The following is a 23087-nucleotide window of genomic DNA, read 5'->3' on the forward strand; positions in this document are numbered from 1 at the left end:
GTGCCAATACTGATCCATCTCAGGTTCAGCATAGTTCATATTCATAGAAAGCTCCAGCCCCAGGGAAAACGGTGAAAGGTCCTCCCAAGCCTGGCAGCCCATGGGGTTCATGTGGTTATTGCATATCAATGTCTGTAGCACAGGGGACAGTGATGTGACTAGCAACACAACTCTCCATCTCCGACTTCTATCAAAGGCTGGTTATTTGAAATTCAGATGTGTTGAATGAAGAAGCCTTTGAGGCACGCCCCGAGTCTGGCTCAAACTCGTAGCAGTGGAGCTATCGTGAGATGCCTTTACTGCTCTGCCATGAGGCCCCGGGCTGATCAATGCTAAGAGCATTTTGATGCTATAGCTGCATAAGTATACTAGGCTGGTAATATACTTCCAATATGAACCCAGCTTAGAACAGTAAAAGCATAATTTTCCCAGTACAACAGAACTCATGCATAAGGCTTTGAAAGGCGGTTTTTTGCTGACCCAACCACGTTTCTCACAGATCCCATTCTTGACCATCTATGCCAATAGCCATTCATACTATAAACCCAGCCTGAATAGCAACTCTATCACCTTTTTCCTCCTCCCCCATCTTACCTGCTTCCCCCAGTCTCCTGTTCCATTCACATTAGTTAAACAACCTTCCTACATGCCGCTCTATCAAAGGCAACCACAAAGTTATTACTAAATACAAGCCTTCCCTAAAAGAGGCAGCCAGCTCCATGGTGTCCCATGAGATGGAGAAGAGCTCACTTGAGTATTTGTAGGTAGGCAACCAATGCACCTGAAGCAGACTCCACACTCCCTACTCATTCATATATCCCTTTCAGAGTGTAGTACATTAAAACAAATTATTTAGTCTTCAGTGGAGAAGCACTCCAAAAATTACCCAGTCTACTTATGAAGCTCATCAGTGTAGACTGCAGACCACAGAGACTTCTGGTCCTCTTGAATTTCTGTGTTCATGGTTTTCTTTCCATACTTACAGATGAGTAAGCAAAATATCTTTTGTGGGTTTTGTTGTTTCAATAAAGCACATTGAAGAGCTGTTAAGTGCAGTCTACAAAGTCAACAACCTGTTGTAACCAACAATTTCTGGGCATGATCAGTATTGGGACGCAGTGACTGATACTTTAAATTAATCCCAGCTGCTCTGGCACGCTCAGCAGTATTCGACAGAGAGACATCTTTGGAGTGGAAGGAGAAAGACTAACAGGCACCAAAGTCCAAAACAATTTGTTATCCTGTTTGTAGCTCCTGCTCTTAATACTATTCCCTCTGCCTTTAATGTTTCCTTTAATTTCTACCTATCAGTAGAAATCTTACTTCCAGTCTCCCTATTCTCTTTTCTCATATGTATAGTTTGTGTCCATGTATCCCCCTCACCCTACCCAATACCTTTATTTCAAGTAGTAAGGGAATAATGGTTTACAATATTCTTAACTTTTCCGTTTTCATGCAGCCTGCAAGGTAGTTGTAATCATTCATACTTCTCTTCCTGTTAAAGTGAGGCACTGTACGAGAAGTAACCAGTCAAGGACATATCCTCAAGCAAGACATTCCATATAGTGTTGCAGTTCATATTTCAAACTCTGCCTCCTCTGGATAAAGAATATTTCCACAAGCAAAAGGTGGGGGGAGGAATTAGTGTCAGTGCAAATCTGCATTGTAAAAGGTAAAGTTCTTATATGATTTTGTTCCTCTAATTTGCTTGCATTTCTAATGATTTGTTCTATTGGCACTTAACATTAACAAAGTACATTTTGTCTCTGCCTGAAAACAATTTCTGAAATGCTTAGCACATCCCAAATGAAGCAATGATCTTTTTCTCCTTTTTTTTTTTTTAAAGCAGGCCTCTGAGGATGCAACGTGTACTTGACACAGTTCACTTTGTCTAACCTCTTAAAAACATGTTAGACAATGCAATTTTTTTCAGCATTTAGTCCCACCTGTGCTTTACTGCCAGACCATGGGAAAAGCAATCTTAGCCAAAATGAAGGTTAAATATGGTTCCCTGCACACAAGGGTATGACTGACTGACTTTTTCTTCATGATAAACATATCATTGCCTCTGTTTCCTCTTGGTGCCTGGACAGTCTGGTCCTCTGGCTAAGCCAAAAAGCTTTTCCCTTTTTCCCTGCAGCACCTGCTTATGGGTCTTTGAACTGCTGCCATCTATGGTATTCTTCAGTCAATAGCTTTCTAGTCCATAACACCACCACTTCCTCAAAACACTACCACTTTCCTCATCCCTCTTTTGATTCTTCTAGACCTGGACCCAGACTTTTTTCAAAGCCCCATCCAGGCACTTTAGACCCAGTTCTTGTTAGTCATAAAGGACCATAATTAATGTTTTCTCTCTCTCATAGTCCCCATGTTACTGGAAAACAAGGAAGTACTATTATATCCCTGTCCCCTTTCCCAGCATCTACTACCACCCATCTACTGTTACCACCACAGTTCCTGTAATTGCTCTTGAGCACAAGTCCAAAATGCCTTGTTTCTGGTCTGAACAGAGAACAAGGTCAGAGTTGGATCTTGAACCCTTCCCAGAAGGCCAGCTCAACTTCTAACACCAAGCAGGAGTCCATGGAAGGAGACATTTTTAATTGCTTTATACTAGAGATAAAATGTGGAAACCCAGCAGCAGAATCCCACAATATTGTTGCAATTACAGAAAAATTAAAAAAACCTGTTTGTCTGTGTATGAATTTAGATTCATGTAGACCCCATAAGTCAAAGCTCATCCAGCTGGAAACATGCAAACATGTCCAGTACTTTGCAGGTTCTTACCATTGTCATATATACAGCTGATAACCCTATCCTGCTGTGGAGTGAAATCCTGTGCAACTTAAAGCAGGCCTATCTGTGCTTTTAGCCTCTCTGACAAGATTTTCCTCCTAGTGAAGAGCCACATCAGATAAGTCCAGATAATGAAGCATAACATTGGCTGGTATACGCTTCATGAATAATTGGAAAGCACGCACACACTTCAAATCTCAGTGCATCTTCCAAATTGATGTACTGCAAGAAGCACTGTGTTATATGTTAAACATGGGCCGTCTCTGCTAAGACTTCTAGTTTGTCTCATCATTTCATTCGTCCATCTCTGTTCCTCTGGTGTGTTTTTTTATTTACACATATTAGAGTGCACATTCAATGCTATACAGATGTACCAAACACCAGATGTAATATACCTGGAATATCTCCAGCTGTTCCTTTATAATATTAACCTAATACTACTCTAATTCTTTCACAGGATTTGGTGCATCTTCTACACAGGATCACATCAGTAGCTATTCTTCTTGATCCCTATACAATACCGCCCACTCATCCCTGCACAATCCGCTTCAGTTTTTAGCTTCAGCTCCATGGCTTTGCTACTCCACTCTGTGAAGATACCCTGCACTTACCCCTGTAGGTACAAATATGCACAAGATTTTTAGAGCTAGAAATATAAATTCTTCTCTCATCTCCATATTGGGTACTGAGCAGGGAGCCCCAGTAGGGCTCAGTTGCACCTCAGGCAGATTACCTTTAAAGGTGAAGGGATAATTGAGTCTTCCCGGCCCTTTCAATGCTTAGCGAAGGTGTTGGCACCCAAACAAGCTACCATGAGGTAAAATAGGGCAGGGATTTATAGTGTATCAGCTACTCTACTGAAGCAGGCCACGTGCACACAATAAAATCAAAACTAACCCATAGTAGCTTTCCATGGGATAAGGGAGTATGAATAGGAGAGAGCACCATCTATGTCACCACTGGAAACATGTTCAGCCAGCCCAAGACTATCATTTTCAGCAGACAAATGCATAATAAAATTAGGGCTGGGACCACTGAAGAGAGCAGGAAAAGATACAGCTAGGCTAGATTTCAAACAACGATTCCTACTGTAGGAACACTAGATATTTCTGTATTGAATGGTCATGAATTTCTCCATATTATGGGAGGCTGAGACGGTTTGGACAAGTCAGCAGGACCAGTCTCAGACGGCTGCCAATGTAACTATTACTAAACAGGATGCCAGCTGGAGCAGGAGGGCAGACAGACCCAGAGAGGGCTGGCTTGACAAATATGAACAAGAATGTAACCAAGGCCAACCTGACCACCAAGGGAACAGAGATTGCTGCCTGGGGCAGGAAGCTGTATCATCTGCTGATTAAGAGTCGCACCCTCCCCAGCACAGCTGTCACTTGGGTCTGAATACATTAAACCCACATTAAAAAATAAATAAATAAAGGCTCATCATTGTCATCAAGAGAGTTTCCATTAAGCCAAGTGCTTCACTCCCAGGATTTAAGGAAAAAAAAAAAAGAAAAAAAAGGTCTGTCAAACTTCCTGGCATCATATGCACTGCCACTGCACTAGTGCCATGAGACCCCCAGTCATTAATCTAAACCCCATTGCACTGGGTGCTGTAGAGAAACAAAGCAAATATATGCCCCAAAAGGGACTGTTCAGGCAACACCTTGGTTTGGGTGTTGTTAGTTCTTGTTCATTTTCAGATGCCCCCAATTTTACTTCAAGTTCTTTGTTTCCTCCTTGTAATATCAAAGCCAACATTTACTTACTCCTCCCTGAATACACTGTAGGTGTAGGAAAGGTGGGGATACCAGGGTGCCGTAGTAATAAAAATGCATGACAAGAACCTGATCAGAACCAAGAGAGAAAGTCAACCTCCATTTTGTACCTATGTAAGTGACTGCGTATAATGCAGAGCGCTGGTGGTCCGGCCCCGTTGCATTAATTGGAGATTGTATCTCAGTGGGACAAGTTAAGAAAGCCGAGTTCTCAGGAACATGAAAACTTCCAGGAAGATCAACATTTTACACCCAGGCCACTTGATGCAGAACAATTGGGTCTGATTTTAGATATGAAGTATACAGTATATACATGCCAGCGTGGTAGAGAGAGTCTGTAACAGAAATCAGAATCCAGCCCTCTATCTACACAAATAAACTGTCCAGCTGCTTTAATTGTGTTATACTTGGCAAATGATCAGTGGAGTCACATGGGCACGGCAGTAGCTTATAAAGATGCTATCAGCTTTATGCTGGCTACCAATTATTAGGAAACATTACTGGAACATCTACACCTCCCCAGATGCATCAGGGACATATTTCAAATGAAACCAAAGTAGTTTCTTGGGAGGTTCGTACGTAGGACACGCTGCTCTATTTCGGTATGAATTCATGGCTGCAAACACAGCACGTGGCATGTCAGGAATATACACATTTCCCACAGAAATTGTATGCCAGTGTAATGCCATTTTGAGGCCACTTAAGTTACAACAACAGAAAATTTTGCCCAATATTATAAGCAGTTTTCCAACAAGGCAAACATACATGTAAGCACATGCAGCCCCTGCATGCTACAGCATCCATATTTTGACCGTCAGGCCCAGTTCCTCTTAGCTGATATCCCCTAGCCAAAATCCCTGACCACCTTTGAAAGTAACTGGCTGATCAAATACTCTTTTGCATCATAAATCAGAAAAGACTTAGCACACCCAGTCTGAAGCATTGTAAGTGGCTCTTTTAGAGGCAACGGGCCTGCTCACATGTCAAGTTATACACACACATAAGTGTTTTTCTGGATGAGGTCATAAAAGCCTGAGCCAGAGTCCATGAAATCCAATGAAAAGCCTCTCCAGTATTCATTAAGGGCTATTATGTTAAGATTTCACAGTGGAGGTAGTGAAAGAAAAAAAGGAAGTTTTATGTAAAGTACATTCTATTAAAAAAGCAGTTATGTCAAAATAGATGCAATATGTCCAGACAGAAGTGCAGCATACAACTAGGTAGGGCAAGTTTCAAAACAGTTGGCCCGGCTTGCATTGAATTACATCACTGGGGACATAGAGTCTAGGAGACTTTAACTTGAAAAGCATTACAGCATCCAACAAGACATTTCCAGTTTGCTGGATATCCTCTAGCTTGTTACTCTGTTTCGTTATATAAATTTTTTACCAATAATGAACAAGTCTCTACAATAACAGAAGTCTGAAAATAACTAACAGCCAAGTGTACCAGCTCTCCCTCTTCCTGACTGTAGTACTACTGTAACAAAGAATACAATTTGCTTATTTTATAAAAGAAAAAAAAACAAACAACAGGACTTTTTACAAAGTAGATTAAATTTGTAGTGTTTGGGTAACCATGATATCTGTGACAAATACTGATGGGCCCTATAAAAATACAAAATAGATTAGTTTTCAGAGATGGGAAAACAGAAGTCCAGAGAAGTAATACAACTCTCTTGAAGTCCGGCAGTAAGCTAGTGACAGAGCTGAAAACAGCGCCCAGGAGTTCTGGTTCCAAAGCCCCAGCTCCAACATCTAGACAACTCCAACATACAGAGGAGCTTCACAATCGTTAAAAAACGCTTAACAAATTCTAAACAAATACATACAAGTAAAACTCTTTTGAATCCTGAACTGCCTGAAATCTAACAGGCTGATAATAAGGCTGGCTAAATAGTAGACTATCAAAACCTTACGTAGTGCTTTGCCTTCAACTTCACTATAAGAAAACACCCCAAAGGGTGTTGTTATACCATATCAATGTTGCTCTATAAACTTCTGGAGCCTCTCTAGATTTGTATGTCCATGCCTATCGCCAAAGTACCTGCGCGACAGGCTTCTCACAAATGGCAACTGTATAATACAAAGGAGAACAAATCCACTCTGGGAAAAGTGTTAGGTATATGCATGATTTGATATGTTGATGCAAAACCAAAATGTAAGGGCGTAAGTGAACAGAAAACACAATAGTATGAATAAGGAGGGGCCACAGAGTGAATGTGAAGTGTTACAAAAACCAATCCCACTGCTAATGAGAGCAGAGGTAATCCAGAACAGAGGCTTCCTACTAATGATGGATGTGAATTTGTAACTGTGGAGTGCTCTCTTGTTCCTTTTTTCTGCCTTCCCAAGCAGCAACAGTGGGAAACCGAGCAGTGAAAGGGGCACAAACTGGCACTGGCAAGTACAGAAAACAGATCATTTCCCTTTCATATACAGCCAACACAGAGCAGAGATTGCAAAGGAATAATCCTGAGCCCTCCTCCACTCCCCACCCCACTTTCCTACATAGCAAGCTTCTCACCTTTATGCAGCTTAATACTTTACTCTCCCAATACATTATTCTTTTCTATTTAACCCAGTTAAACTATGACTCCTTTCAAAAGAACACTGGAGCTCTCTTCTAGGAAAGCCAGGTTTTTTGTGGCACCATTTCTCCCTAAGCAGAGATTCTCCCAGACAAGAAACACAATTAATCCATTTCAAGTCACTGGAAGACTGTGTGACACCTACTCTATTTGAACAAATGCTAGAGCAAGGAAAATTCCCTTTGGCTTAGGTCCAAATTTACACAGACACTGGGTTTTGAACTCATAAGGCTGCAGTGGACGTAATTCAGTGTGTGAAAAAAAACAGGAAAGAGAAGAAAACAATGCAAAGAAATGACAGCAGATGAAACACAAGCAAGGGGATAAATCTGAGCCCAGGAAGAGGCGTTTCTTTTATTGTTGCCATCTTGGCCAACACTGGGGATTAAACCAAGGCCCTCTGCAGAGCTAAAACCCCAACCTGGACCCCTACAGTCATAGGCTCCATATGCTTTGTGAGCCAAGCACAGAGACCTGCAAGTACATTTACCAGTGGCGTACCCTTGTACAGCTGAGCCCTCCTTGAGGGCATAAACACAATCACTTTGGTCAGCAATTGGGGCCCCAATAGGCGCTCGGCAGCAAAGCCCTTAAAATGCTCTTGTCTTCGTTACCTATTCTTGGCCAGAAAGAAACAGTGGGATGACTGAAGAAGTCATAGTTCAGGTCTCATACTGTGGTTTTGGCTAGCCAGGGTCGAACTATCTGCTGCTGGGTGATTCTGCTGATTTGTCATTGGTTCTCTAGTGCAGAGTTGTTTTAACAGCACACGTATAGAAGAAGGGAAGTCCCAGAGCTGAACACTCCAGGGGGTCTCAGCCTCTAACTCCTCACTATAAGAAGTCTGGAGATTATTGAAAAACACGAGTGATGCCTTAACTGGGATTACCTTTAGTGCTTTAATTTGATACCTGTAGTAAGCACCACAGTTGGCATTTGGTATTGCACATTTTATGGAAGCAGCTCCTACATGGGTAACATAAAACAAATATGGGGGAGGGCTTCCCCTCTTTCTCCCCCCACCTGCCATTTTGTCTTCCCCACTCCCCTGCCCCCACTGATCACACGATGCCTACCAAGTACCTAACACAACTTTCTTCTGCACATCTACCAAATCCCTTAGCCTTCGAGCCCCTTCCAAAATGTGCTCCCTGCAGAAACTCAGCTGGATTCCCTCCTAATAATTAACATGTTTGCATAACCAAAACGGATCCTTCCATTCACTCCCCTTACAAATATGTTAATTACTGAATAACCAAACAAACCTTTTTGCCTAACTAGGGATGGATCTGCAACTGGGGAAGCTCAGGACAGGACAGGAATTCTGAGGTCTTCCTTGCTGCAAAGAAGAAATAGGTCAATGAACCAGACCACTAATATACTGGTAGGAGATAGATAAAGAAAGCCCCAGTCACAAAGTTGCAGAAGTGTCCAACAATGTGCTATGGCTACCCAGCTTGTAAATAAAATAGTTTCCTGCTTATTTGGTTTCTTCCCATCACCCCACAGACCTCATTGCCGATAATCCTATAAGCAAAGGTGAGACGCACCTTGCACAGATTTCTAGCCCCTCTCTAGTCTGGGATGAAAAGCACTTTAAAATTTCATGTAGAGGAGACTTTTCCTGTCTGAGTATTAGCCTTACCAGAAACTACCGTGGTCTTCACTAAGGTTCCAAAACACCTTTTTTAAGTTATTAGAGCATAATGCTTCTCTTGTTCTTCTCTCGGCAACAGCCAGAGACACCAGTGCTGTCGACAGATACAGTACAAGGCAAGCTGCTTTTATACATTTGCTTTTGTTATATTTTATATCAAACTATAGGAATACACACCTGTTCTTTAAAAGATGGATAGTGACTGCATTGCTACACAACACATTCAAGGTTGCCAGACACTTAAGCCAAGGTTTTGAACTCGTATGTTATTTCCAGGTTATTGGGAGCTTCTTAAATCAAACCCCAGAGACCTGACATCCAGGTAGCTACCTATAGGCTCTTCTGGTCATGTCTGTACTGCACTGATAACCCTCTGGCATTCATGAAACTTCCCGAGGTCTCTGCAGGTCTCTGCTGGGATTTACTGACTCAGTGAAAATATCTAGTACGGATTCTACAGGATCTGTCTCTTGTTTGCTTGTTCCAAGGCTCTGAGCAATAGCGGGGAGTGGAGGGATGCAGAATGCCAGATGAGCTGGATAACTTCAGAACATTAATAAGGATAGAAGGGAGTCAGCATGTTACTGTGATACACAATACTGCAGCCTTGGCTGAGAGCTGTAACAAATTATTAGGTACCAGCTAGGACATGGACAGCTTCCTTGCACAAGGCATTTCATTTCCCTTGAAAACAAGGAACACTCCTTTACATCAGGTGTCAGGGAATCTTGTTTTCCTTCCCCAGTACAACCACACAACCTTTTTCTTCTACATTTTTGCCTGATGACTTGCATGACAAGCCTAATAAAAGCTTAAACAAATAACCCAAAACACACAGAATGCAAGACTGTTTTACATTAACTTCCAAAGCACTTTGCTGACCATAGGAAGAAATTATAATAAAATATTAGAACAAAAATAAACCACGTATGGAAAGAAAAACAATATAAAAAGGCCCTCTTAAAAATGGTTCGGTACTACTGAGCTCATAACAACACACTGAATCATTGTGCAGGGCACTTGCCTGCTCCCAAAGAATACTTAGCTAATGAAGCTTCTCTCTCTTAAAAGACCATATTTTACAGAACTGCTGCTGCCACTTCTCACAGGCATTATCAATGTGCAAAAGTCACTTGACTAAAAAAAAAACCAAAAAGCAACCCTCAACTGAGTTATCCTTTGAGGGAGAGTTTTTCTGGCACTGGTCACCAATATTTGGAACTGGGTTTCTATGGTTTTGGGAACCTTTCACTCCAGTCATATTGAAATCCAATCAGCTCCTAAGAGCAGGATAAAAGGTTTTGCATTTGGAGACTGAACAAATCCAAAACTAGTGTCCATTGATAGATTCCAAGTCAAGGATGAGCCATCACTGGAAAGGTGTTTGGAGGTATTTTGGAGACTGTCAAGGACAGAAATAGCCCCATGCATTTGGGGATATCAAACCCTTCTCACTTAAGAAGATACCCTCCGAGATTAAATGGAAGGCAATTTTGGTCCTTGGACATGGTGTAGCGTTGGGAATGAACACTGTGAAATGGAAAGGATGAACTGGGTTTTCTTTAAAACTGTGAATTCCATGCTGGAGACAGGACTACCTACCCTGGACAAATGCTACCAGATGGCTCTATGCTTACAGCACCAGACTGGGGTTTGAGAGATTGGATATCTAACTTCCCCTCCAAAACTCACTTGCTGTGTGACCTTGGGCTAGTCGCTTTAAATTCCCCATGCCTTGATTTTCCACCTGTAGGCTGGGGGAAATAGCCTTGCACTACCTCACATGGCAAGATGCCCAGAAACCCTGGCAATGCAGGCTCCACACATACCTAGACAGCAGAAAATAGTGAAATGAGCCACCCCCCGCCTGAGTTCAGCTTATTCTTGCTTGCCCCATCCTCCTCTCTTACCGAAAGGAAGAAAGTGCAGCCAGAAGCATAATCACTTAAAATAATTGTTGAATAAGTGTTTGTGTGAAAGCAGCAGCCCACAGCTCCATTCAGGATGGGGGGTGCAGATGGGCTGAACGGGGTAGACAGAGACCACCTTGTCTAGGATTGTCTTCGAATTTACAGTCTGCAAAGAACATGGTGCGATGCTCCTGAGTTAGCTGGGGTGAAATAATCCTCTTAAAAAAAAAAAAGTTAAGGCAAGGAGTAGGGATGCAAGAACCACCAACTCTCAGCTCAGTGCGAGAGAGGATTTTCTAGAGAGAATTTTTCTTGGCAAGACCTGATCAATATTTCACTTCCTGGCTGATCTAGGGAAAGCCTCCCCAGGGGGACACTTAAGGCTTCAGGGACTGTGCATCCTATTTCATTTCCTGCCTTCGAGCCTCATAAGACTCCAGCCTTGTCAGCAGAGCAAAGTTTATCCAGAGAGACACGCTTTAAAAAACTATATTGTAACAAGGAAAACAAATAATTGGAACAGTTTTAAACTCAAATTCCCCCCACCCCAAGCTAATTATAATCTTCCTGAGGGGACTTGCGGGCTCTTTGTTGACTCATGGCTCCAACGGAGTTTGGAAATAAGCAATGAAAATTTAACACCACAATATATATCACAGGGTTAGAGATGGATACAGATTCTTATTCAGATGGCAAGAGTCCTGCACAGAGAAGAGAGCGGATTGAAAATGTAACCTTTCAAATTCTGATTGTGCTGCGCAGCTGCCAAAAAGAAATACCAGCAGGAATAGAAAAATGTTTCCACTTATTTTACTAGGCCTTGTGCCATCAGCCCCAAACCTGGAACTGGGGTGGGGAGAAGGGAATTCCTCCTAGAAATAAGAATAGGAGTTTGGACAATTCACTTGCTCACTACATAAACTTTGATTAAAAGCACCTACAGAACTGTTTGCACCCTGACCAGCCTGATGCAGGGCATCCCAATGGCATTACTGCAAGTCAGTTTAATAGATGGAAAGTGGCCCCCCACTCTGCAATGTATAAACGAAAAACTAAACTTTCAACCACTTCCTCAGCCTAGTAACAATGCACAGAGGAATTTCCACAGATCCCGAGGCTGTCATAACTTCCACGTCTAGACTTGGAAAAAGAAATCCCGGGACATTCCTTCGTTGTTCCAGCTCACTCCCTGCTTGATCTATTTTTCTTCAACTGAGTCAATGAAAGGATTCCAATTCCCCCTGGAAAAAAGCCTAAACTGGTAACAAACAGCCAGTTTGCTTTCCTGATTTTAACGGATTGTTTTTGAGCTGAATCAAAACCTGATGTTTTGTTTTGGTCACAGCGATTTAATGCTTAAACAGTACTGTGGCCAGGGAAAACACAAAAGGGGTGAAAGATGCCTTTATGCTCTATCCCTGTCCTACAAACACAGCATGGCAATGCTTCTTTCTATTTCATTGCAACTCTTTTGGATCTCAAAAGCAGACTGCAAGATTTCCCTCCAACTGTGCTGTGCCTTAATCTGTACCCAATAGCCCTAGCATACTACACCCCAAGCTCTAATTCATGGGCCACATTCGAGCAGCAGAATTCACCTGCTCTGTCACCTGCTTCTGTTCATGTAGCAACGCAACAATCATTGTTTCTGTGGAGGTATGCTATTAGGAAAGAGTTCAGCCATCTTGATTGCAATAAGCATTTTGTCTACTTTGAAAATGTTACTTTCTCTCTCCTGTCCATTGTTTCTCTCTTCCTTGTGCGATTCGCATCATCCTCTCTCTCTGGTTCTCTTTCCCTCTTACATGCTACACATATCACTTGGCTCTTCTTTTCCTTCCTCCCTCACAGAGAGCTGGTGGCTCCATTGCCACTAGTGTTTGTGTTCACAGAAGCCAGCTGCCACATGTGGAGACTTGCCAACTGGCTCCTCCTCCTTTCCAGCTACTCTTACAGGTCTCCAAGCTCTTCTCTGAAATGACAAATCTGGGAGCCTGTACCAATAAATGAAAAGGAGGCCAGCATCATATGAGCAGGCAGCTCCCTGAAGACTACCTATAGTTTGGGAGCCAGTAGTCTATTGTGTAAGTAGCCCAGTAGTCTATCAGCTGATCAAGGGCTGTTAATGCTGCAGGGACCAGCATGCTGATGGCTAGTGGGTATATTACATCATACTCCCCTGCTATCATGTAGTGCTAGTTTCCTTGAGGCTCCATCTCTCCCATTACTTCTGATAGAATCCTGCAAGGAAGAACTCCCAGGTCTTGGACTTCTACAAAGGCCATCAACATTGTTCCTATACTCAAAACAATAATAATATATGGAAGTTCTTAGATAGCCTCTACTTTATTGTAGCAATGTATATACATGCACACCTGCTAGGGAAACCCAGGCAGAGATAGACAGCCAGCTGTTTAACGGTATTAAAGCACCTAAATCCTATCAAAATATAGTTCTATTGACTTCAGTTGGATTTGGGTGCTTATTAACATCTGGCCCCAAGAGACTTCTCCTGGGTTGCAAAGCTAGGGAGTGTAAGAACTAAACTTTAATTAGAAACCATAAAACCCAAAAGCCATTGAACCAGAAACCAAACCACAAACTAAATAGCAAAACCAAAAGAATATCTATTGCCTCCAGTATAAGGAAATGTCTCAACTTCAGTCAGGAAGAAAGACAGACACGAACCTTGAACTTGAAGAGGAAGGACTGAGTTCCTGTTGTTCAACTGGAGTAATGAATTTCATATATTTTGAGAGAGAGGCCAAGAGAGGAAGTGGGTGTTTTTCATGTAAAAAGTCAGCACCAACTCAGTGCTTCAGTAGACATTAGTGGCTGCCTTTCTGGGGAAGAAGCCACCATCCAGATAAGACATATACTTATTATAGTTGATTAAAGTTGAACACTGAGAGGCCCTTGCTATTTTGGGTCATTAAAATTCTCATTGCTTTATTCAGAAGCACATCTTTGTTAACTCCAATCTCCTGACCAAAATCCCAATTCATCCCTGCCTTCGTAATATCCCATTACATTATTAGTAACATGAGATTCTATTCCTCATGTCCTGAACAGTTGCTGTCCTGCTTTGTGTTGTAGAAAAGCTGCTTTGTACTACTCTAGATATATTTCCTTGCAGCAGCAGATAGAATGACCCCAGTGTAGCCATCCTGGTGTTATGGATGTTATAAACCTCAGTTCAGATTTAACATGTTTTGAGATTCCTGGATAAAAGGTACTATACAAATTGGGAGAAGAGAGGAATAATCATTGTCACTGTTAAAACAAACATCCCCCAGCTCCAACTACTACACCCATTTCATCCAGCTGGATTTTACAAATCTGCTCCTGAATAGAGTTAACTTGGGAACCAATAGCAAGAGCCTCCAAAATGACTTAGTTTGGCCTGAAGGGTAGGCAGCTAATCTCTTGGACGTTTGGGTCCTGGATCATCCAAGTCTTTAAAGATAGTCTCTGTGGCTAGAACCCAGAAGTCACCAGGAAGCAAGCACTTGGAGTGCAGATGTAATGTGTTTTCAGGCACTTGCCCCTTGGTGATACTAACCAAGTAGCTGGAGTCCCCAGGTAGACCATATGATTGTGTTGTGGAGGAGACCAAGATGTGGGCGACTGTTAGGGAGAACAACAGCAACTTTCTGGGTAGCTATGGCATGTGAAAGCAAGTACAGAGTCCTGCTGCAACTCAACATCCCCCCCAAAAATCAACAAATCAAAGAGGAGCCTGGGCCTGAGAGCTATTTTGAAGAGACTAGAATATGTCCTAAATGCTTGTTCAAGGCTTCTCCCACCAGTGGTTTTCACTTGCGTCTTACCCTCATTGAGCTACAGCCAATTGTCATTTATCCAGCTCCTCATTCAGTTACGGAAAGGACGAGTGAAGAAAGACTGCAGAATTGGAGGAAAAGAGATATACAGGCATGTCTATATTGCTAGCTTACTCTGGCAGATGGCATCCCGAAGCATATCACTACTTTGGGCAGGCTAGCTCCTATATTGGTAGCAAGGTTGCTGCATTCACATGGCACTGCAGGTTGGACAATTGGCTCTGACCAGTAAGTTAGCAACATAGATACAAATGCCATGGGTAACACTACAGCCCAAACATCATAGCCTTTCCTCAGGGCTTTACTTTCATATTGAAACAGTGAGTCCAGAAGAGGGGATCCCAGCACATAAATTCCCAACTTCACTCTGACAAAATGCTTCCATTTAGTTTTGTAGAGAGGCCACCAATATTCTCCAGCCCAGGCTGCCACCAGCTGCTGATAAGACCCATGCTGATTTCTTTCTAGTGACAAAATCATCAACCACCCCTGGTACCAAGGCAGATTAACAAGGGTGGAGGAAATCTCTGGAATCCAAGGGTTGTTGGCTGCTGAGTGGAATTTTCTGCTCTATGATTTAGCTGAAGCAGAGACCTCTGTCTCTTTGGTAAAATCTTATCACACAGGAGCTCATTAGCCAGGAATTCTTTGTGCTGTTTATTTTCCATTTGTCCATATGTTCCCCACAAATCCAGCCTCGCCTCCGTTTTAAGTTTATACTTAGATGCTGTAATTGGAGCAGATGAACAAAGGCTTGAAGGAAGGCAGAAGCAACACAAATGGAAACAAACTTGCCATATGTTTCAGATTCCTTCCTTCCTCAAGAAGTAGGATCCTGTGAAATACTCCAATGTTTTGATCATGTCATTGTGAAATAAGAAACTGCTCCAGGAAAATTAATTCTAAATCACTCAAGAGTGACTGGAAAACAGGTTTCATGGCAGAGTGCAACTGGCTTCACTTTTGATCAGGGGCCATAGAGGTGATGGGTTAGAACAGTCAGGTAGCAATGAAGAGCCGGAGCGCGGTCTTCACACCAGGAGTACGGAGCAGTTACATTGCCTGGTCTACAGAAGCGCTCGGCAGGGTAACATGGCTAATTCAGCCCTAGGACATTCCACAGAGGTACCTCATGGACGAATCTGGCTTTGATATGCAAAGCCACTAAACCAACACTTACTACTCAACGTGCACAATGCCTTTGTGAGCTGGATAAGAAAGTATCATCTGCTTTATATGTAAACTGAAGAACTGAGATAGCACCTGCCCAGTGGCATTAACTTTATTTTTGGCAGAACCAGCATTAGAGCACAGGACTCCCAGATGCCCCTGAGTGTGCTCATTCCTCTGCATCATATTGGCTTCCACGTATAAAGCCAAGGAAGGCTCTGTGTCTGCGATGCGTCTGTCATCTCCAAAGGCAACAAGGGACAAGGCTTTCAAGAGTGGGCTGGGACTCCGCATGTCCCAATTTCAAGGCACCTGATTTTGGATACTTTGTGCATGGCTTTCAGAAGTGCTCAAAAGTCACAGCTCCTGGGGGAAATCAGTGGCAGCTGAGAGATCTTCAGCACCTCTGAAACTCAGGAGCAAGGTACTTTTGACCCTCAGCCCTGCAACTGATCCACATTGTGTGAATGACAGGAGTAAGACAAAGGTAGCTCTGAGCCATCTTTCCATCTTCCCCAATCCTAAACCAGCCTTGTGTGTGTCAGCATCACCTGGGAACTCTTCCTGAATGCAGCAAGCCCTCAGTGGCCCAAGATCATTCCACCAAGATTGTCAGACTGCGATGAACTTGAGTCTCCTGCCAGCCCAGCACACCCACAGTACAGTGGTGTGCTCTGACCCTGCCCCACTATATCCTCAGTTATTGTAATTCTACACCAGTAGGTTAGGAGAATCCTTGCTAGCTCCTGTTGTGTAGGAGCAGCATACAGCAGTGAGAAAGAAAGGCCAAGGATCTGCCCCAGTATTGGTCTGGGCATTCAAAAGAGAGAGGCCAAAAGTGGGACAGCTCCTCTGGACACACATCCAGAGGTTAAATGTGGAAATACCCCTTTTTTTCTAGCCAAAGACAAATTCTAATTTAATTCCACCACTAACTAGTATAAATGCACCGGAACAGCAGCATGCGGTATAGCTTGCTAAATATGTAATGGTTACCACATTTACTTATGTGTGGTCATGTTTTCTATGGATAGAAATTTGACATATATATTCCCAATGTTCTTGGAAATGCCACGTATCCAACATACTACCCTTCCAGTACGTTATACTGATTTAATATCTGATAGATGGGTTACACCTCATCCTGGTAAGAGAAACTTGCTCTATCAATCTAGGAAAACAGGTGCCCTTAATTTGGTCTTAATCCCAGGCCTCAGAGATTCTCTACACACTCGGTTCTCTCCACTTCCACTCCAGACCCTCTTCCTTCCTATCCCACTCCTTCCAGCTCCTTTCTTAGTGCTTAGAGGAGGACTTTCCAGGACATATATTCAAACCCAGTGCTACTTACTGGTTAGGTGGACACTGTTGATTGATACAATTGACTTCCTTTGGGCTAAATTCATTTTCTGGGCAACATCCCCAGCACCCGTTGGCCTACAGAAGAAGAGTCAGTCTTATATTAGGGCCTAGTGTTTGAAATTACGCAAGAGAAATGTACCCAAATGGCCCTGCCTGTGAAAGAACAGTGGTCAACACTACTAGGCTTGGAAAGGTTAACTGTGGTCCTTTGTACTAAGGAATTACCTTCTTGCCCATGTGAACAGGGAAAAGGCTACTGTAACCATACTAAGGAGTCATGCTTCCACCTTCTCATTGATCAAGGGGCTGTATCAGGGCCAAAGTTCACTGGCTTCTTATCTAGAGAGGTACCCTCCCGCATGATGTTTTCAGACAGGCCTGGAGGGCACATTACCAACTCAACCATCTTTCACCCACAGAGTGTGACACTAATTTTACTATAACCAGGAATTAAAATCAGTTTGGGTTAAATGGGCAGAAGCTTCTCAGAACCCATCCTTATTTCAGTTCATGGGTGGCTTATTCTATTATAATTGAGAACAGATTTAAACTCAACCAAAACAAATCAGTCAGAATCTGAAATAGTCCTTTGCCCCAGTTAAATGAAACCAGGATGAGTCTATGCATAGACAAGACCTTATTCTTCCTCTCTTTAGCAACACAGAAATTGCAAACACAATGTGTTTTGGGCCAGAAATTGGATACTATAAGGAGTGGTAAAAAAATGCTAACAATAGTATACAGTTCAAGCGGCGCAAGAGCTTCTGTTAGTATGGAGAAGATGGCATTTACATTATGGTTAGCATTTCTCTCTCCTCTTCAGCTTGTAACAGCAGAGATAGACCATAAGATTAATGCGAGGGAAAAACTGCAGCCACAGCAAATAGAAGTGACTCATGCCCGACTGATGTTCTTAACTTCTAAACTGGAATAGTAATTTTCTACTGGACCAGATTACAAATATTTTTCATACTGCTGAAATTGTGGTACAGAACTACTCAGCATGGCCCACTTTCAGGGCTCCAGAAATCATCTGTGTTTGATAAATTAATACAACCAAGAACCAGGTTAATTCAAATTGTACCTCAACAGTGCATCAGCAAACACAAGCTAGAGAAAAAAGTGGGAAAACAAAAGCCCTAACAAAACCCTACGGGGAGATTTTAAAAGCAACAGAATCATCCAAACCACCAAACAACTGCAGGCTTATAGAAATCATCTGAATGTATGAAATTAATTAAAGGGAAAGACTAAAAGCAGACTAAATACTAGAAATCAGGAACTGGAGCCCAACTCGAATCATGATCGGAAAGGGAACTTCCCAATTTGATTGCAGAAAGCAATTTACTTCAATTAGTAGGGACATAAACAGAGTGATTGCTTAATAGAAGTATTGCATTTTCCAAAAAAAAAAAAAGAAAAGAAAGAAAGAAAAAGAAAAAAAGAGCTGCCTTAATTGCATCCCTTCACTTGGTGTTTGCAGAACTTTAAAATATACTTCTGTGTAAGGAAAGTAGGATTAACCATTTGATTGTCACTCATGGCAAAGTGACATGAGCATAGCATGACACCTGCATGGTCATTTGGATCATGTGATCTGTTTTACAAAATGAAGCAGTCGCATGGAAATAAGAGGTTAGGAAAGAGCCATCAGAAAGAACTGTGTACCTTTAAACTGTACAACACAATCCATCAGATACAGTCAGCTGTTCATGATCTCTGTTTAAAATATGTATGAGGTAATTCACAGTAAATTCAGGAAGTTTGGGCCTATAAAATGCTGGAAATCTGGAGAGCGTTTGAGTAATGGATCATGCTTGTGTGATAAAGCACTTGCTGCAAAACAGGCAACAATAAAGCAGCCAAAAACAGTCAGTTTATGCTGCCTGCCTGATGCACCCTCATATCCACTTCACATTTCTTTTTGCCGATTTCCGTCTCTGGAGTTTGTACCAGAAGGTTTTTGGAACCCACTCCAGCTTCTCAGATTTACCAACTCAAAAGACAGTGACATGCTCCCAGTGATTTAGGAGCTTTGTCCCAAACAAACTGTAATCAGGAAAGGAAATATCACAGTGAATTGAACACAAGCACAAAAAAGAGTACACATTATAGTAAAGAAACAGTACAAACAACTTACCAAAAGCAGGCAAAGCAAGAGTCAGAGCCAAAAGTGGGAGGTCTTTGCTGCAATCTTTTTTTAAGGTAAACTACAGTTCTTCCCTGAAAAGTGGGTCTTCATACGTGACATGATAGTCTCATGTTTGTCTCTTACTACCCCCATACCTAGCGTATTCAACTTGCCATTAACTATCAGCCAAGCAAACTCCTTTTAGCAAACCAAGCTAGGATTTGTGCTCCTCTCTCTGCATCTCCAAGAAATAAACAAAAAAAGGGTTCTCAGTGACTTCATCAAATGAAGCTCCCACCTGCACCTGTGCAGCCAAGCTGGGGGTTTAGGCAGATGTAACCAATGACTTGATTTGGGGGCGTTAGAGACAAGGGACCTGAATAAGTGAGGGTCTGATTCGGCTAATGTAAGAAAAGAACCCAGCATAATTTTCAGATCCCACAGGGAGGTTATAAGGTTCTTGACTGAAAAGGATGAGGACCCTCCTTGTGCCAGGCCTCCACTTCTTTGGAATGAACCCAATGAAGTCAATAGAGGGAGGAATTTTATCTATTTATTATTGAAGTCTCGGTTTCTCCTCTCTCAGTTCTGTCAGGCTTTTCTCTGCTCTCCCCCCAGGTCCCTGCCCCTGTTTTCTGTCCAAAGGCTCAGGCTCCTCACCAAATTCCACAAACAAGAGGCAGTATCAAAACCCTGTCTGTCAGCGAGGAGCAGCTGTGCTGATCCATGGCCCTGCTGATTCAGCTGCAGAAGGCAACCCATGCCAGAGACTGCGGGGAGAGGGAGGTGGGCTCCCCTGGTCTCTCTCAGTTTTCAGTCAGATTTTCTCCGTTGTGCTATGGCAACTGGACAAGTCACTTAGAGTAAAATCCAATAAAGGACTTAAGTGTATGCAGTAGACCTTAGGCAGAATGTAAATACTTAAATCCCAAACTGCAATCCTGAAAAATCCCCCTCAGCTGCTGCCTAATCCTGGACTCCACAGGCCCAGCACCTTTGGACCCTAAAGCTTCCCTGGTGCCTAACATCCTGCCTCTCAGCATGCTCAGAAGCATCTGGGTGTCACAGACTGCGCTGTAGAGCCCCCTTGCCCCCGAGGGATAGCCAAACTAGGTGCTCACCTGCCTCGGTCCACGGAGGAACTCCATCTAGAGGCCTGCTCACAGCGCAGCTAATGCACAGGGAAAGGATTGGCCTCCACGCAAAAGGGAGGGGGCAGGGAGCTGCTTTCTTCTAAACTATGAGTGAAGCCACTAGTATTCCCTTTCATTTACAGTCACCCAGTGGTTAGAGCACTTGCTGCAAATGTCAGAAACCTGCATTTGGTTCTTTCCTCTGTTTGGGGGAGATCCACGGGTTTCCATGCCACAGTCACTGGATGAAATATGCAGCCTGGAAGCCGGGCCTCCCTCTAAGAGGTGTAAAGAGCACCACAATTGCCTGTGCCCTGGTGGGTAGAGCATTCACCAGGGAGATGGGTTAAACATCAGCATCAAGACAGATGAGCAAAGGTTAGGGAGCTCAGCACCTACATTTTCGTAGTTACAAGTGATGCCTGTTGACTTAGAAATGCAGACATTGCCCCAAGGTTTCTAGCAAGAGGCCAAAGCAGCTTGTGCAATCTAGTGTTCAGGCACCCTGCCCTATTGAAAGCCCAGCTATAAACCGCTGTCTGGAAGGAAACCAGCCAGCAGGTAGTCCTGGAAGCTCTTGGATGCTATTACACATAATAGTAATAGTTACACAGAGCTCTGTCCACTTGCTCATAAAAACTGTTAAGACTCCAGCTTGCCACTAAAAGCTGAACTACTAAGCAACTATAAAAAGCTGACTTACTGGTTCCATTCACAATTTTTTTCCCTAGCAGTGTTCTTGGACGTCTTAGAGAGTTGGGTCTCAGTATATCCTGGTAGGTACCATTTCTAGTATAAGCCATCAGGGAAATGCTCAAGACAACATACCAAAGAAAATGAGGGCATGACATCACTCATTCTAATCCGTAGCTACCAGTTCAAACCACATTCAACCCTGGTCCAAGCCACAGACCAGCTTGGCAATACCACTGTCCTCTTATTGTTACATAAACATTTCAATGAAACACATTCAAAATCATCTTGAACAAATTTTAAAGTCCAATAAAAAATTATGTTAACACCAGGCCAGTTGTTATGGGCTGGTGATGCTGTGTTGGAGTAGGACTGGTCAGCACAGAGCTGGTCATATGGAAGCCAGGGGCCACTGATGCAGAGCTCACTAGGCTCCACAGCTCATAGACTGCAACCATGACGTGGTAGAGAGACTTGTGTGAGACCAATGACCTTGAGAGCAATGCCGTCTGGAGTTTTGCATTGCTGTAGGGTCACCCATGGCAGCAAACTCAAGAGCGAAGTTCCCAGACTAATAGTGATCCAAAAATAAAAAATAAAATTTCTCAGAGGCGGAGCAGGCAGATGAAGAATGCTTCACACTGGCTGCCAGGGCACTGAAGACTACAGCAAAATAGAAGGATGAAGGCTACAGCAAAATAGGAGCCTCCAATCTTCTAGGTTTTCCTTGCCATTGGATTAAGGTCTTCTTCCCACAAAGCATTATATGGTTGCTGATGTTCAAAATCATCCCCACGTTAAAAGAAGACACGTTCTCTTGTCTTCATGTTGAGGGACTGCTGACAACAACGACAGCTTTCCGATTTCCTGGGAGCACTGGAGAGGCTTCTCACCCACTCTCAGGCAGAGCCTCGACGTGGTGAACTGACTCAGCAGAAGGCAGCGATAGTCAGCAAGGTCTTCACAGGCAGGAGGGTTTCTCACAACATGAGCAAGATAGAAAGACACCAGAGAAGACACCAGAGACTGGGGCTCATTCTAGTTGGCTGACTACACTAAGCACAGTATCCTGGCTGCCATATGCATAGAAACCTTTTTTTCAATACTGTTTGCAATGTTATAGGACTCTGTCTGCCTGCTATCCCCCCAAACATGAACAACTCCTTTCCTTCAGAGGCTACCAGAACTTGCAGGGCCAAACTAGCAGGGTCAACTCATGCTTGGTCATCTTGCAGCTTAGTGCTAAATGCATAACTCAGCTAGGAGTGGAGCATATACTGCTGTCATGCCCTCCACACTCCTTCCAATGGCAGAGCACAGGTGCCAATTACTTCCAGTTCTACCAGCTGCAAACACAAGAGTCATGCTCAAACACTTGCTGACAATCAGTGAAATTTCTAATCAGGCTAGAACCATTTATCTTCCCCATCCACTGCTTCTGGTGACAGAACCAGATTCCCGGAAACCAGGAGGCGGGTGTTAAAAAGATTGATAGTTTTTTAGCGTGTAAAAAGTTGATATCCTTGGCTAGATGTTCCCATGAAGGGCATTACCCTGTTCCATTAGTGAGGGCAAGTCAATCAAATCAAATACAATCAAAATATGATTATTTCAAATGCTCAGAAAACACCCAACTTGATGACTAGACTTATGACTACAAAGTGCTTTTATTTTCTGTACCATCTCCTGTGCAAACCCTACAGAGTTTAATCTACTCTGCTTACTGAAGCAAAATATTAGATGAAGGAGGGAAGAACTAAATACCAGATCCTATTCTACCAGAGGCATCTAAGGGTTTCCCTTAGATACCTGTCTGTAGGGCTTTCCTCCTGGTCACAGCTCCATTATCAACAAAATGAGGCCCAACCACTTGCTCTCGCTGAGTCCAATGGAAACTGGCAATTAGAACAGAAGATGACCCTGAGCCAGCCCGAGACACACTAAGACACTCTGACCCGTGAATCGGCAGATGGGACTGCTGCCCCACATTTAAGGGAGCTGTAAGAAACTGCCCAAAACAAA

This window comes from Alligator mississippiensis, chromosome 9 (genome assembly GCF_030867095.1).
Source record: "Alligator mississippiensis isolate rAllMis1 chromosome 9, rAllMis1, whole genome shotgun sequence".
NCBI lineage: Eukaryota > Metazoa > Chordata > Crocodylia > Alligatoridae > Alligator > Alligator mississippiensis.